The sequence below is a fragment of the Oryctolagus cuniculus genome, chromosome 14 (genome assembly GCF_964237555.1).
Source record: "Oryctolagus cuniculus chromosome 14, mOryCun1.1, whole genome shotgun sequence".
Lineage (NCBI taxonomy): Eukaryota > Metazoa > Chordata > Mammalia > Lagomorpha > Leporidae > Oryctolagus > Oryctolagus cuniculus.
This window is the reverse complement of record NC_091445.1, coordinates 88,500,518-88,517,212: the sequence shown is the minus strand read 5'-3', so window position 1 is coordinate 88,517,212 and position 16,695 is coordinate 88,500,518. Positions and strand designations below refer to the sequence as shown.

Here is a 16,695-nt window from a genome sequence, read left to right as displayed (position 1 = left end):
TCTTCCAACCGATGGTTCACTCCCCAATTGGCCACAACAGCCAGAGCTGTGCCGATCTGAAGCCAGGAGCCAGGAGCTTCTTCCAGGTCTCCTACACTGGTGCAGGGGCCCAAGGACTTGGGCCATCTTCTACTGCTTTCCCAGGCCACAGCAGAGAGCTGGATGGGAAGTGGAGCAGCCAGGTCTCAAACCAGCACCCATTTGGGATGCTGGTGCTTCAGGCCAGGGCGTTAACCCAATGCACCACAGCACCGGCACCTAGATTTTATTTATTTATTTATTTGATAGCCAGAGTTACAGAAAGACAGACAGAGAGAGAGAGAGAGAAAGAGAGAGAGAGATCTTCCATCCGCTGGTTCACTCCCCAGATGACCACAATGGTAAGAGCTGCGCCAGTCCATAAACCAGGATCCAGAAGCTTCTTCCAGGTCTCCCATACAGGTGCAGGGGCCCAAGGCCTTGGGCCATGTGAAGATTACATTCTAACCAAGCAGTCAGTTCATATAACAAGCAAGTAAATACTTTAAATGCACTTGTTGTGAAAAGTGCTATTTTCCTCATACATTTTATCTTTACTAATATAATAATTTATGCAATAGTTACTACTGTAAATCTATTTTTATGCTGCCCTGGAAATTTCTACTTTTTGTTAGCAGTTGATTAATACAAATCTGCATTTTCCTTTAATTTATAGTGTTTCTGTTTTATTTGAAGAGGATGCGATTTAAACAGAGAAGTTCATATAATGCACAATTTTTGCTACAATTGATATTTGGACTTATTTATGTCCTAAAACATACAGTTTTATATTATCTATTTTGGGGGGAAATGAGAACATTTAAGGAATACATAGATTAATAGGTATAGGAAGAGGATTAGGAAGGAGGAAATACACACAAAGGAGTTAAAGCAAAAGCATTTGGTCAAAACATGAAAGGTATGATTAGCAAGCTCAAAAAACTACATGCAAATAAAGGACAGTGCTGTTTGAATTTGACAACTTGTAAGTCAACAATGGCCTTACATTTTAATTTTACTTATTTATTTTAAAGTTTTTATTTATTTTTACTTATTTGAAATGTAGGGAGACAGAGACATACAGAGAGAAATTTCTCCAGCCTCTGGCTCACTCCCCAGTTGACTGCAACTGCCAGGGCTGGGTCAGGCTAAAACTAAGAGCCAAGAACTGAATCTTGGTCTCCCATGTATGTGGCAGGGGCCCAGCTGTGCATTAGCAGGAAGCTGGGATCAGAAGCAGAGTTGGGAGTGGAACTGAGAACTCCAGTATGGAATGTGGGCATCCCAGGGTGCAGCTTTAGCACCTTGCCAAACACCTGCACGCTGGCCTTACATTTTTAGCAAGTTCAGGAAAGGATGAGAAATAAAATCAAGTGCAAATTATATTCTTTTCTCTTTTTCAAAGATTTATTTATTTATTGGAAAGTCAAAGTTACACAGAGAGAGAGAGGTCTTTCATCCAATGGTTCACTCTCCAGTTGGCCACAACGGCCGGAGCTCTGCCAATCCAAAGCCAGGAGCCAGGAGCTTCTTCTGGGTCTCCCACGCAGGTGCAGGGGCCCAAGGACTTGGGCCATCTTGTACTGCTTTCCCAGGTCATACCAGAGAGCTGGATCGGAAATGGAGCAGCCGGGTCAGGTCTCGAACTGGTACCCATATGGGGTGCCGGAACTGCAGGCCAGGGCGTTAACCCACTGTGCCACAGCACCGACCCCTCAAATTATATTCAAAGAGGATCTGCTCTCCTCTCTTTCACTTTATAATTTTACTGTATTCAATTCTTTCTATTCCACACACACACACACACACACACACTCACATACACCCCAACAGTTGGAAAAAAATCTGGACATGGAACAAATACTCACTCTCAATGGGCCATCTATGACTGCACTGTTATCCCCAGTAAATATTGATCCTGGCAGGTACAGGTCTGTGCAGTTGTGCTGTCTATGCCAGGGAGTTAATTTGCTAAAACCAAATGTCTTTATTCCAAATTTTACTTATTCCATATAGGAAACTTAAAATATTTTAGAGCCATGGATTCATCTGTGTTCTTTGTTGTTTCATCATGAATGCATTGCTTTAGGAATGTAGCCTTTGAGGAAAGATCTTTCTCAAAAATGCAGTTGGGGTGGGCATTTGGCTCAGTGGTTAAAATACTGCTTGGGATCATTTGCATCAGATACCAGAGTGCCTGGTTCAAGTTCTGGCTACTCTATTCCAGTGCAGCTTCCTGATAATGACCACCTTGAGAGGCAGCAAACGATGGCTCAAGTACTCGGGTCCCTGCCACCCATGTAGGAGGCCTGGATTGAAGTCCAGCTGTTGTGAGCATTTAGGAAAGAACCAGCAGATAAAAGATTCTCTATCTCCCTCTTTCTCTCTCCCTCTCTCAACCTCTCCTTCTCTCTTCTCTTTCAAATCTAAATGAAAATATATAAATTTGTAAAAAGACACTCAAGTGATCCTTGACTAAAGTCAAACACTAAATTAAGCTTAAATTCAACTAGCAAAGGGAAGAAACTTTTGGTCAGTGCTGCTTATCTGCTAAGTACTTCCTCTTTTTAATTGTTTTGATTATTTTTGAAGGATCAGCGAGATTTATTACTTGGGAATTGCATACGTATCTAAAGTTGCCTGCCAATCTGCAGTCTTGTAGCCAACTGAGTTTTAGAAGAGGAAGCACCAGAGATGAGGATCAAGATAACTTACATTCAGGTCCAAATTGTGCCTTTTGCTATTTGAATAAACTTTGGTGCTTCACTCAGTGCCCTTGGTTTTGGTGTTTTAGTTCCTCAAACTATAAAACAGAAGCAGCATCAACAGAAATATTAACTAAGATAGTGTGGCATGCCTGTTTACTGAATACAGATTAAAAATGTTGTTTATTGTTCATAAAATTGTTTGTATAGTGCAAACAACAGTTACAATGGGTCAGATCTTCAGGCAAATCTCTACTTGACTTCTCACCAGCTGTATGGACCCAGAAAAACCCTTCAACCTCTCTGAGCTCAGTGCTTTCAAATATGCAAAACAAGGAAAACCCTAGCTAACCTAAGATTTGTGGGAAGATCTAGAAAATTATACATGGAAAATAGTTCAGGCTGCAGCAAATGAAAGAAGCATTATTCATATAAAATATTTTCTAATCCATAGCATAGAGAAATTGCACCATGGCATCACATATCGTGAACTCCGTTATTGTCGTTACAACTGGGAATACCCAAAGTCTTTTGAGTGGGGAAAGCCGTTTGTGTAAGAGATGTATTTTTGTCTACAAACTAGCTGGAGAATGAAAGGAGTGCAAAGGCAGGCTATTTTGAGACTAAAAGAATCTGTACTCAGCCTAAGGCTCTGGCTCATTTTCTAGAACATTGCATTTAATTTGGCTTCCCTGAGTCTTCCCCAACCTCCCCATGGGTCTTTGGAAAGGGCAGACATTATATAACAAGGATAGGTGCTGCCACAGTCTCCTTAACCTCAGAATTCTGTAGACCCTTTTCTCCTCCTGTTTTTGGTTTTATTACAAACAAATCAGGGGCATTTTATTATAAGTGCAAATATGTTTAAGTCCCCTAGTGAAGTAACTTATAGCAGTTATGATACAAATCATCTCACAATCATATTATACATTTACTGACTCATAGCTTCATCTTGTCTATCCATCACTTAGGTTGGGTTTGTGAGAGCAAGGCAGGAACAGTTGATGTTGTGAGTACACAATTCAACACAATGGTTTTGGAAAACGCTCTTTCATTCTGTGTGAGTAAAATTCATCCTCAATTTAAATCCATAACATCTACTCCTCCAGATCATTAAGACTTTCCTCTATTTCCTTTAAAACACTTTACCTTTAAAATGCACACAGAAATGAAATCATCTCGTCATAATTCTAAAATTATAATCGTATGTCTGATGCTAAATGCTGGCCTGGATCTCTCACTTTAAATTAAATTAATTCTCAAAGACAAGTCTAAATCAGTTATATCCATATGCTCTCATCTCAGTCACAGGCACATCCAGCTATTTCTAGGATGTTATTTTATTATGTCATCAGTCATTCCGTTTTTAGGGTTTTCTCCCATGGTACACTGACCACAGGAGAATCTAGGCATTACATCATAAATAACTCCTGGACAAATTAGATCAGTAACACCTGCAGATCATATATAAAAACACCAGGACAGAAGCCAGAAAAGGGCCTTGGAGCACAGCCAAACTCCAATCTCAGAGGCCACATTTAGCACAAGCGAGGCAGCGTAGAACTGAATTTGCCTGTGACGGATGGGCGCCGCGAGGCACTGGCACATCATCTGTCATCATCATTGCTGTTTGGAGGTGCGCCTGGAGAGGCGACGGGGGCTGAGAGGACAGGATCCATCTGCAAGTCACCGCAAGGAGAGGAGACTGATTGAGCTGATTTACTTTCTTCTCTCCTAATGTTAAAGCATACCCCTCCAAACCATAGCTGCTTCTCTGTAGAAACTAGAAACGCCTCTCTCAAGGAGAAGGAAGAAAAGGCAAAATATAGCCAGCCCAGACTAAGAAGCCAAACCGTGCAGGCAGGAGGACAAGCTGTGCTCTGAAAGAGATGTCTTTATTTAAAGAAAAATATGACAGCCCTGGAGGCGAGTACCTGGCTAGACTCTACAAATGCCATCCTCAGACAGAACAAAAATTCATCTAGGTCATTTGATTTCACAGAGTGGCCCTAAGCAATTACTTTTCTGGAAGCTGCTGGGTGTTGTTGCCAGAACCTTTAATTACCCGCCCCCAACAAAAAGCAAAGGTGTACCTAGACTCCCCCCATCCTATTTTCGTAACGTGTGCAAAGTTATTTCTGAGCATTCTAATGGATTCAAGTAGCAATTTGTAGCCCAGGTTACAGTTCTTCTACTGCCTATGCAGCCCTCAGTTGGAAGGAGGATCTATACTGAAAGGGAGGGAGTCTCAACGTTTCAACTGATAGTAATAAACTACTAGAGTATGAGGTATTTCATTGACAGAAATAAAAAGGAAGTAGAATCCCTAAGTATTTAAATTGAACTCTTGCCTTATGCCATATACAAAAATCAATTTCAGCTAGATGCAAGAGATGAATACCAAATGGCAAATCTATAAAGTTTTAGAACAGAGTATACAAATATAAGAGAATGACCTTTCAACCTGAGTGTATAAAAAGACTTACTTTTCTTTTTTTTTAGACTTTTATTTGGTAAATATAAATTTCCAAAGTAGTTAATGGATTACAATGGCTTCCCCCCCCATAACTTCCCTCCCACCCACACCCCTCCAATCTCCCGTTCCCTCTCCCATCCCATTCACATCAAGATTCATTTTCAATTATCTTTATATACAGAAGATGGATTCAGTATATATTAAGTAAAGATTTCATCAGTTTGCACCCACACAGAACATAAAGTGTAAAATACTGTTTGAGTACTAGTTATAGCATTAATTCACATTGGACAACACATTAATGAAAGAGATCCCACATGAGAAGTAAGTACACAGGGACTCCTGTTGTTGACTTAACAATTGACACTCTTGTTTATGACGTCAGTAATCTCCCTAGGCTCTAGTCATGAGTTGCCAAGGCTATGGAAGCCTTTTGAGTTCGTCAACTTCGATCTCATTTCCACAAGGTCATAGTCAAAGTGGAAGTTCTCTCCTCCCTTCAGATCTTGCTCACAGAGTTCTTTCATTTAGTTGTGTTTTTTTTGTTTTGTTTTGTTTTGTTTTTTATTTGTTTGTTTGTTTTGCCAGAGTGTCTTGGCTTTCCATGCCTAAAATACCCTCATGGGCTCTTCAGCCAGATCCGAATGCCTTAAGGACTGATTCTGAGGCCAGAGTGCTATTTAGGACATCTGCCATTCTATGAGTCTGCTGTGTATCCCGCTTCCCATGATGGATCGTTCTCTCCCTTTTTGATTCTATCAGTTAGTATTAGCAGACACTAGTCTTGTTTGTGTGATCCCTTTGACTCTTAGACCTATCAGTGTGATCAGTTGTGAACTGAAATTGATCACTTGGATTAGTGAGATGGCATTGGTACATGCAACCTTGATGGGATTGTATCAGAATCCCCTGGCACATTTCTAACTCCACCCTTTGGGGCAAGTCCAATTGAGCATGTCCCAAATTGTACATCTCCTCCCTCTCTTATTCCCACTCTTATATTTAACAGGGATCACTTTTCTTTTTAAAGATTTATTTATTTATTGAGATGCAGAGTTACAGAGAGAGGGAAAGACACAGAGAGAGGTCTTCCATCTACTGGTTCACTCCCCAAATTGCTGCAATGGTTAGAGCTGGGCCGATTCGAAGCCAGGAGCCAGGAGCTTCTTCTGGATCTCCCACATGAGTGTGGGGGGCCCAGATTTGGGCCATCTTCCACTGCTTTCTCAGGCCATAGCAGTGAGCTGGATTGGAAGTAGAGAAGATAGGACTTGAACTAGCACCCATATGGGATGCTGGCACTGCAGGTGGTGGCTTAACCTACTATGCCACAGTGCTTGCCCTGAAAGATTTACTTTTCAATACAACATCCTTATCAAGACACAAACAGCATACCATAAAATTTACTCTTTTAAATAGTGAAATTCAGTGATTTTTAGTATATTCATTGTGTGCAGCCATAACCACTATTTGATTTTAGATTTTCAGCTCCCATTCAAAGAATGTGTTATAACTATTACACTTTCTGTCACTGTGAATTTGACTATTTCAAATATCTCAATTAAAAGGAACCATAAAAACTTTTTAAAGAAAGCTTCTATTTAATACATGTAAATTTCATAAGTATAACTTTGAAATATAGCAGTTTTCCTCCCATACCTGCCTTCCCACCCCCAAATCATCTGACCTCCTACTCCCTCTCCCATCCCATTCTTCATTAAAATTCATTTTTAATTATCTTTATATACAAAAGATCAATTTAGTATATATTAAATAAAAATTTCAACAGTTTGCACCCACACAGACACACAAAGTATAAAGTACTGTTTGAATACTAGTTTTACCATTAATTCACATAGTACAATACATTAAGGACAGAGATCCTACATGGGGAGTAAGTGCACAGTGACTCCCATTGTTGATTTAACAATTGACACTCTTATTTATGACATCAGTGATCACCCAAGGCTCTTGTCATGAGTTGCCAAGGCTATGGAAGCTTCTTGAATCCACAAACTCTGGCATTATTTAGACAGGGCCGTAAGCAAAGTGGAAGTTCTCTCCTCCCTTCAGAGAAAAGTACCTCCTTCTTTGATGGCCCCTTCTTTCCACTGGGGTCTCACTCATAGAGATCCTTCATGTAGATAATTTTTTTCCACAGTGTCTTGACTTTCCATGCCTGAAATGTTCTCATGGGCTTTTCCGCCAGATCTGAATGCCTTAAGGGTTGATTCTGAGGTCAGAGTGGTATGTGACAGTATTCTTTCATTTAGCATAGTATTTTCAAAGTTCATCCATGTAGTAACTGGTACCAGTAATACATTTCTTGTTACAATTGTATAATATTCCATTTTATGGATATGACATAATCAATTTTTTCATACATCAGTTGGTGGCAATTTATGTTGCTTCCCTCTTTGGGGATAATTCTTCTATAAAAAAATAGAAGCAGGTTTTTGTGTACCTGCATGCTTTCATTTCTTGTGTGCCCTGATTATCTTCTAGTATAATTTTGGCACCATATAGTATCTCTGTGTTTAACATTTGGGACAACTGCCAAGCTGCTTTTCCATCATGGCTACATTTTACATTCCTATCAGCAATATCTGATGGTTTCCATTTTTAAAATATTTATTTATTTGAAAGGCAGAAGTACAGAAAGAGAAGGAGAGAGACAGAGATGATCCATCCCCTACTTTACTCTCCAGATGGCCTAACAGCCCAGATTGGGCCAAGCCAGAGCCAGGAGTCAGGAGCTTCTTCAGGGTCTCCCACATGGGTGGCAGGGGCCCAAGCACTAGGGCCATCTTCCACTGCTTTCCCAGGTACATTAGCAGGGACCTGTATTGGAAGCCAAGCAGCTAATACTTGAACCATGCCCATATTGGGTGTTGGCACTACAGGCAGAGACTTAAAATTTATGCCACAGCACTGGCCCAGGGTTTCAATCTTTTGTTGTTTTTTAAGATTTTATTTATTTATTTGAGAGGTAGTGTTATAGACACAGAGAGGGAGGGACAAAAAGGTCTTCCATCTGCTGGTTCACTCCTCAAATGGTTGCAATGTACAGAGCTGCGCCGATCTACAGCCAGGAGCCAGGAGCTTCCTGCAGGCCTCCCACATGGGTGCAGGGACCCAAGCACTTGGGCCTTTCTCCTACCTTCCTTGGTGCACTAGCAGGGAGGTGGTTCAGATTTGAACTGGCACCCATATGGGATGCCAGTGTCACAGGTGGAGGCCCAGCCTACTATGCCACAGCGCCAGCCCCATTTCACTTTTTTGCCAAATTTGTCAATATTTGTTATTGTGTTTGTGTATGTGTGAGTTTTAAGCCACCTTAGGGATTATAGAGTGATATCTTCTTGTGGTTTTAATTTGTATTTTTCTAATGATTAATGATATTGGCCATTTTTTTCATGTACTTACTGAACATTTGTATATTCCTTTGAAGAAATGTTCTTCAAAATCCTTTGCTCATATTTTTAAATATTTCTTTGAGTTATAAGTGTCCTTTAAATTTTATGGGAATAGGTCTCCTATCAGATACATAATTTTTAAATATTTTCACCCACTTTGTGCTTTGTTTTTCTACTTTCATGCCAGAGTCCTTTGAAGAACAAAAGTTTTTAATTTTGATGAAGTTTAATTTTATCCATTTTTTGTTCATTGTAATTTTGGTGTAATACCTAAGAAACTATTGCCTAACTTAAGTTTATTGCCAGGCTTATTTCTGAGAGTTTTGTTGTTTTAGCTCTTACTCTTAGAACTGTGATCTATTTTCAGTTTAGGTTTGTGTGTGGTGTGAGGTAAGGGTTCAAATTCATTCTTTTAAATCTAAACATTCCAATTTCCCAGCACCATTTGTTGAAAAGGTTGCTATTTCCACCATTGAGTGATTTTGGCATCCTTGTTGAAAATTGAGCATAAATGTAAAAATTTATTTGCACATTCTCAGTTCTATTTAGTTGATCTAAATCTCTATTCTTACAGCAGCATCATACTATAATATTGAATTGCTGTGGCTTTGTAGTAAGTTTTTAAAATATTTTACTTATTTATTTATATAGATAGGTTTCATGTATTTCATATAGACAATTGTAAGCACAAATAATGATAATTTCCACCCTCTATTCTCCTTCCTTATTTCCATTTTTTCACTCTTTCTGTATTCCTTTTTTATTTTAATTTCTGCAATAACATACACTCAATTTACCCTAGAGTCACAGGTTTAATCTTTCACTAAATAAATAATTCAACAAGTAATAAGTAAAAAGACCACTGTTTTCAGGCGTATAAGCAAGGCCTATAAACAATCACATCTTAACATGTTAATTTCTTTTTTTGCACTTTATATATTAGTTACCAGAAATCAGAGAAAACATATGATATTTGCATTTTGGGGTTTGGTTTATTTTACTAGACATAATGAGACATAATGGTTTCCAACTGCATCCATTTTGTTGCAAAAGACAAGATTCCATTTTTATGTTTGAGTAATGTTCCATTGTATATATATATCACATTTTCTGTATCCAGTTATTAGTCGATGAACATGTGGGTTGATATCATGTCTTAGCTATTGGGGTCTCCATGTATGTTCTTGTGCATCAAGATTATTTTGACCATTCTGGTCTTGAATTTCCATACAAATTTTATAATGATCTTATCAATTACAGCTAAAAAGGGAAACTGAGTATTTTTTTAAAGATTTTTATTGCTGGCGCCGCGGCTCAATAGGCTAATCCTCCACCGAGTGGCACCGGCACACCAGGTTCTAGTCCCGGTTGGGGCACCGGATTCTGTCCCGGTTGCTCCTCTTCCAGGCCAGCTCTCTGCTGTGGCCCAGGAAGGCAGTGGAGGATGGCCCAAGTGCTTGGGCCCTGCACCCCATGGGAGACCAGGAGAAGCACCTGGCTCCTGGCTTCAGATCAGCGCGGTGCGCTGGCCTCTTATTTACATAAGAGGTAGAGTTACAGAGAGAGGGAGAGACAGAGAGAAAAGTCTTCCATCCTCTGGTTCACATCTCAAATGGCTGCAATGGCCAGAGCTGGGCAAATCCGAAGCCAGGAGCCAGGAGCTTCTTCCGGTTCCCTTCAAGGGTGCAGGGCCCCAAGCATCTGGACCATCTTCTACTGCCTTCCCAGGCCATAGCAGAGACCTGGATCAGAAGAAGAGCAGCTGAGACTCGAACAGGCGTCCATATTGGACCCTGGTGCCACAGGTGGAGGCTTAGCTCACCACGCCACAGTACCAACGCTGGTACCTGAATTTTGATAGGAATTTCACTGAATGTCTAGATCATTTAGGATATATTGCCATATTAAAGAGATTATTGTTTTTAATCCATAAACATGGCATGCCATTCTATTTATTTATATATTTTTAAATTTCTCTCAATAAAGTTTTGTATTTGTGTAAAACTTGGGTATTTTTATTGTTAAATATCCTTCCAAGAATTTTATTTTTATGCTAATGTAAATGGAATTGTTTTCTTCATTTCATGCTCATTGATAGTATAGACAAAAAATGTTTTTATATATTAATCTTGTATCCTTGCTGAACTCATTTATCAGTTCTGAGATCAACTTATTTTTGAATAAAGATAATTTTATTTTTTCCTTTCCAATCTAGATTTTTTTTTCTTTGCTGAATTTACCTAGCTAGAAACTCCTATACAATGTTGAAAAGAACGGCAAGAACAGACATTCTGACGTTGTTCACAGTCTTTGAGGAAAAATATTCAAACTTTTATAATAACTAAACATGATATTAAGTAGGAGTTTTTGTAGATACCCCCATTCGATTGAATATTTTTCATTTAATCCCAGTTTATTCACTATCACAGTGTATGTCATAAACAAATACAAATTGCAGTGGAATACATAAATGACCAGTTTAATTATATCAATATTGAAATTTCTGTTCATTGAAAAACATCATATGAAAAGAAACATCTCACAGAGTTATTTGAAGGTATTTGAAACATAAAGTAATCAAAAATAAGTATTTTTTAGAATATACAAGGTATTTTTTGCAATGTACTTGTTCAAGTCATTTGACATTTTTTCTATTGTGTTATTTAACATATTTGACAAAGCATTATAGAAACACCTTAAAATATATCTGAATAAACTCCAAATACTTATATACATATGTATTTGTTTAAATAAACTTACAAATGGATAGCCAAGTAAAAGCAAGTTGTAAAATAGTAATTATATTATATTTACATACAGTTGAAAAACAGGCAGAATTGATCTATTTTGTAAGTAAAACTACAAAATAAAAACAGATCAGGGTAACTATATGGTGAGTGGCTAATGAAAACTGGTAAAAAATGAAAGAGAAAGTCCACGTTCCCAGCCACGATTTATTTCATGATTTGATGGAGTTATAAGAACATTTGTTTTAAAGACAAATGTTTAAATGCATCTGGAGACTTATTTAATTTTCTGCATATCACATTTTATAATAAAAATGTTTAAGCCAATGAACAAACACATTGCTTTTCCTTGATTAGATTATGCTTACCATGAGTTAGTTGATCCTGCCTTTTATCAGAGACAGATGTTTTCAAAAACTAAGTTTGTGAAATGAGAGTTTTTAAATTCTACACTATTTTAAATTGATTAAGATGTGTTTGTTTATTTGAAAGGCAGAGTTACAGAGTGAGAGGAAGCAAGACAGGCTGGGGTTGAGGGTAAGGGGGAAGATCTTTCATTCGCTGGTTCCCACTGAAGTTGCCACTCTGGCTGGAGCCAAGAACTCCATCTGGGTCTTCACATGGGATGCAGGGACCCAAGCGCTTGGGCCATCTTCTGCTACTTTCCCAGGCACATTAGCAGGGAGCTGGATCAGAAGTGGAACAGCTGGGATTGGAACTGGTACTCATATGGGATGTCAGTGTTACAAGTGGTAGCTTAACTCACTATACCACACTACCAGCCCCACTATTTTAAGTAATTCACTTTTACTTGAAAAGGAGAGAGCGAGCCTAGAGTGCTTTCATCTGCCTGCAATGGTGGGGGCTGGATGAACTGAAGCCAGGAGGTTGCAGTTCAATCCACATGGATGGCAGGAACCTATATATTTGAGCCATCGTCTGCTGCCTCACAGTGAGTGCATTAGCCGGAAACTGGACCAGAAGCAGAAGTGGAACTCAATCCCAGGCACTCCGATATAGGATGCAAGCATTCCAAGTGGTTGTTAACTACTGGGCCACAAAGCCCACCCACCCCTAATATATTAACACACAAACACACAAGACACGCTTATGTCCATAGAAATGTAGGCTGCACTTTATTAAATAGATTGCTGATAGAACTAATTGGCATAAGAAAGGCTAAGGAAGACAAATTAGAAACTATAGATAAGTAGATTCTTAATGCTACAGTCATTGAAAAACTAAGCTGTAAAAATACACTGCAAAACATAACAACAACAACAACATAAACACAACAAAACAAATAAAACCAAAAAACCCCAGGTTTAGGCCAACTCTGCTCTTAGCCTCAGACACATCGTAAAGCCTCTCTGTGCCATGAAGAACTCAGGTTAGATGAAATATGAAGCTTTCGCAGCCCCCACTGTCTGACCTGCCCATGCCCTGTAGTTCTAGGATTTCTGGATTGGAGGAAGAGGTGTTTTTGTCCGAGAGAGAGGAGCCGGATGTCACCCAGAGCTTCTAACCCCACCGCAAACAGAGCAAAGTAGGCTTCATCTCTTTCCATGGTGAGTTTCTTTATGCTTTTTTAAAGCTTTATTTTATTTAGTTTGAAGTCAGAGAGTCAGAGTCACAGGGAGAGAGAGAAGAAAGAAAGAGAGAGAGAGAGAGAGAGCTTCCATCTGTTGGTTCACTTGTCAAATGGCTGCGACAGCCCAGACTGGGCCAGGCCAAAGCCAGGAGCCAGAAGCTTCATCCAAGCCCTCCCACGTGGGTGGCAGGGGCCCAAGTGCCTGGGCCATCTTCTGCTGCTTTCCCAGGCAGGGAACTGGATCGGAAGGGGAGCAGCCGGGACTCAAGCTGGTTCCCATATGGGATACTGGCGTTGCAGGCTGCTGCTTAACACTAGGACACAATGTTAGGACACTATGCCAGCCACAGTTATGGTGAGCTTCAGTAAGACTCTCCTCTCAACCGTGGGCATTTGGCACAGTAATTAAGATGTCACTTGGGATGCCCACATCCTGCGTCAGAGTACCTGGGTTCTAGACCTGGCTCTGCATCTGAATCAATCTGTTTTCTCTATACTGCTGTTTTCAAGTGAATGAATAAGGATATTTGAAAAATCTATATTATATGTAATACATAAAATATTTAATATAATACATATAAAATATCCTTAAAAATAGAGCCGCTTTATAAATTGAAGGTAATTAACCCCCTTTAATGTGGATGAAAACAGCAAGCATTTTATCATATATGAACCAGCTGTATTCTTAGCTAAGTCAAGCAAAGATGAAATGGGTAAATCAGAGGCAGAGATTTAAAGTTCTACCTGTGAATTTCTTCACAACTGTACAGTAAAATATATTACCACTTCCAGGGAAAAGGATCTAAAATTTCTTTCTATGATAGCTTTTAAGATAGGGTTTATTTCTCTGGGATTTAAATAGTATTTGGGAGGATTGGAAGGATCAAACATTTTGCTGAGTGGCATTTTATGCACATTCAGGTTTTCCTGGGGTATGGCACAAGCATCTTTAACTTGAACTCAGAATTGCCTTCTTAGCTGGAGATGGGACAAGGTCTCAACGAGATAAATGTTATTCTAGACATTAACGCCAATTGTGGCTTGTTCTCTGGTGCCATTAGAATTGAATTCATTGATTAAAAGGAGCCTGTTGGAGAGCAGCAACACGAGAATGATATCTTATTTCACTTAGAGCAATTGCCCACGAAATTCTCTGTTCCTGTGGGCCCCTGAAATCCATTTTTCCCCTTTTCAACCCATTTTTTCCCTTTCACATCAAACACGCACACACACACACACACACACACATACCCTAGAGCCCTCATCTGTCCCCAGGACTCTCCATATCCACAACTGCATGCTTCTGTTTTGTTTTCTGTTTCTTCTCAGGTGAACTATAACCAAATTTTGATCTTGTTGTCATTTGCCTCTTAGTACCCCAGGCAACTAACTGTCTTGACAGCAGATTGACAGCAGGCACACAACAATTTGAGGAGAAAGAAAGGAGGGAGAAGGGACTAACAGATTCTATTTCCATTTAATCTAAGCAGACAGTACATATGAACAAGTCATTTAATGATTCTGAACCTCAGTTTTCTCATCCATGCAAAGGGGCAATAATTATGCCTTGAGAATATTTCACTTCCATTGTATATAACCCCATTTAAAATATAAAACAGTATTTGCTCTTAAATCAGAAGATGGTTTGTGTCCAACCAGATCAAGCTGATCTTTCTACATTGTTAAAAAGGAAATATCAAATATCAAGCCACTAATTTAGTTTTCAAGGTTCATGTTGTGCGATTAATGTTCTGCAATGAAAATTTTTTTTATTCCCTCATTTACCCTCAGCCCTTTTTTACTGGCATTTTTTTAATTTATGTAATAAATAGTTTCACTTAAATTCATCATGACAGCCTGAGTTTTCTCATCTACTCATTCAGGTTGACTTAAAATGCATCCAGATATTTTCTGCATGAAGCAATTGCCCTGACATATTGTACAGTAAAATCTTCCAGCAAGAAATTGTTTAGACTTGTTTATGTGACCTATTTGTTGATTTCTCCTGGAAGGCTTTGTGCCAGGAAGAATAATTTCTCCCCCTTATAGATTAAATTGAGTCTATAATGCCAGCACACAGATACACAGAGCCTCCATCCAATAGGTTGACTCACTTGAATTTATAGTTATGATAAAGTAATTTGGCAAAACAAACTCAAGCTGTTAAGCGCCGAGAACCAATCCCAGATTCAATTGAATCCATGAATGAGGCTGCACCTCTGTGGCCATGAACGTTTGATCATGTAAATATTCCCCCATAGGCCTTGGATGACAAGCCGGATGGAAAGGAAGGGGAATATTGGGCCTACAATGTTGCTCACCAAATGTGCTGACTAAAACGAACAAGCAGTACCGTCTGTGAGCTGGAGTCTTTGGCAGCTCCCAGGGAAGCTTCTGCCTTTGGTGGCAAAACAAAGTTTGGGCTGTATTTTTTCATTGTTTTTTCTTTTTTTTTTTTTTTTTTGAAAGGGGATAGATAGAACCACTTTTTTAACATTGGCTCTTTTGTGTTGCAGGCAGTCTGTTAGCACACATTTTCAGATGCACTTCAGAAAGGAAACCAAATAGAAGTGTGGAAGCATGTTAATTACCCAACAACATGGCACACCAGATGGCCACCAAGGTCTGCTGCAGTCGAGTAGGTAAATACTGTGTCCCATCCCTTTTGTCCTTTCTGCAAACCAAAGTCTGAATTATGTTCCTTCAAAGACTCTTAATGGACAAAGTAAACAGATGATAGGCAAGCCATATTTATAAAAAAGAACAGTAAAGAGTGAAGGCAGACATTTATTTTTCCCCTCTTGATAAATTCTACAGAATTATTGGCTCCAGAAAAAAGTCTTCTAATGCTAACATGCATGTCCTCCGTGAAAACGCAAGCAGCACAGAAAATGAGTTTGTTTTTCCAAAGTACGTGCAGTGTTTGGGCTTAGTGTGTTTTTTGATAACAAGTGTGTCAGTTTCAAGACTTCTTGCTGGGCTGTGTAACCAGCCTTCCTGTGTTGCTAATGGGAGATTTTTAAATTCATTAAGTCAGTATATACAGTCATGGTTCATTCCAAGAAAAACACAAAACTTGCACTTTTAAAATGTCTTTCTGCTGAGCTGCACATACATGGTAAATTCTGCATGACATTTCATTTTCCACGTAGAACCTCAGCATGCTCCCAGGGTGACAGCCTTAGCTTCCATGATAGATCTGTATGTCTGAGAGGCAGGGCAGTCCATGTGCAACCCTGATCTGTGGGCTCTCCCTCTCTGGCAGACCCCTTTCTCTACTTCCTCCAGGAAGGTCCTTGGCTTTGCCTTCATTGCTACAAATGGGGGATGTGACAGTTTGGGAGGGCAGAAATAACTGCAAGTATTTTTTTTTATTATTATAGTTTAAAAACCAGCGACTATAGGAGCACTATGTGGCTCAAAGTCTACACAAAATAACTAGACAAAGCTGCAAAGAAAGCACGGCTTTCAAGACCCATGTCCTGGCTGGCGTGCCACTAGAGCACATTCAACTTGAAATGAAAACAGCTGTCCTCCTCCACTAATGAGGATGGACAATCAGGTCGAGGTAACAGCACGGGCCTCAGAGCTACTCCCTGCACGGTTAAGAACAAGTTTCCCTGGGAATGGCATTAGAGGGTAGCGGGCCAAAAAAAAAAAACAAAACAAAACAAAACAAAACAAAACAAAAAAACAAACAAAAAAAACAATAACAAGTGTCCCTCTCTCCCAGGATTGGACA

General features: G+C 39.4%; 2 long non-coding RNA genes across 3 annotated transcripts in view; one reads left to right on the top strand and one right to left on the bottom strand.

The window, feature by feature from the left end:
- Nucleotides 1-1,444: 1,444 nt before the first annotated feature.
- Nucleotides 1,445-16,695, bottom strand: part of LOC103349641 (uncharacterized) — a 45,502-nt gene continuing 30,251 nt past the window's right edge. For both annotated transcript variants that reach the window (XR_011382159.1, XR_007922442.2), the window contains exon 4: nt 1,445-1,627. This is a non-coding gene — a long non-coding RNA (uncharacterized lncRNA). The remainder of the gene's footprint in view (nt 1,628-16,695) is intronic.
- LOC103349642 (uncharacterized) lies at nt 7,001-15,822 on the top strand. The gene is made up of 3 exons (XR_007922443.1): nt 7,001-7,446; nt 12,812-12,930; nt 15,470-15,822. It is a non-coding gene; the product is annotated as an uncharacterized lncRNA (long non-coding RNA).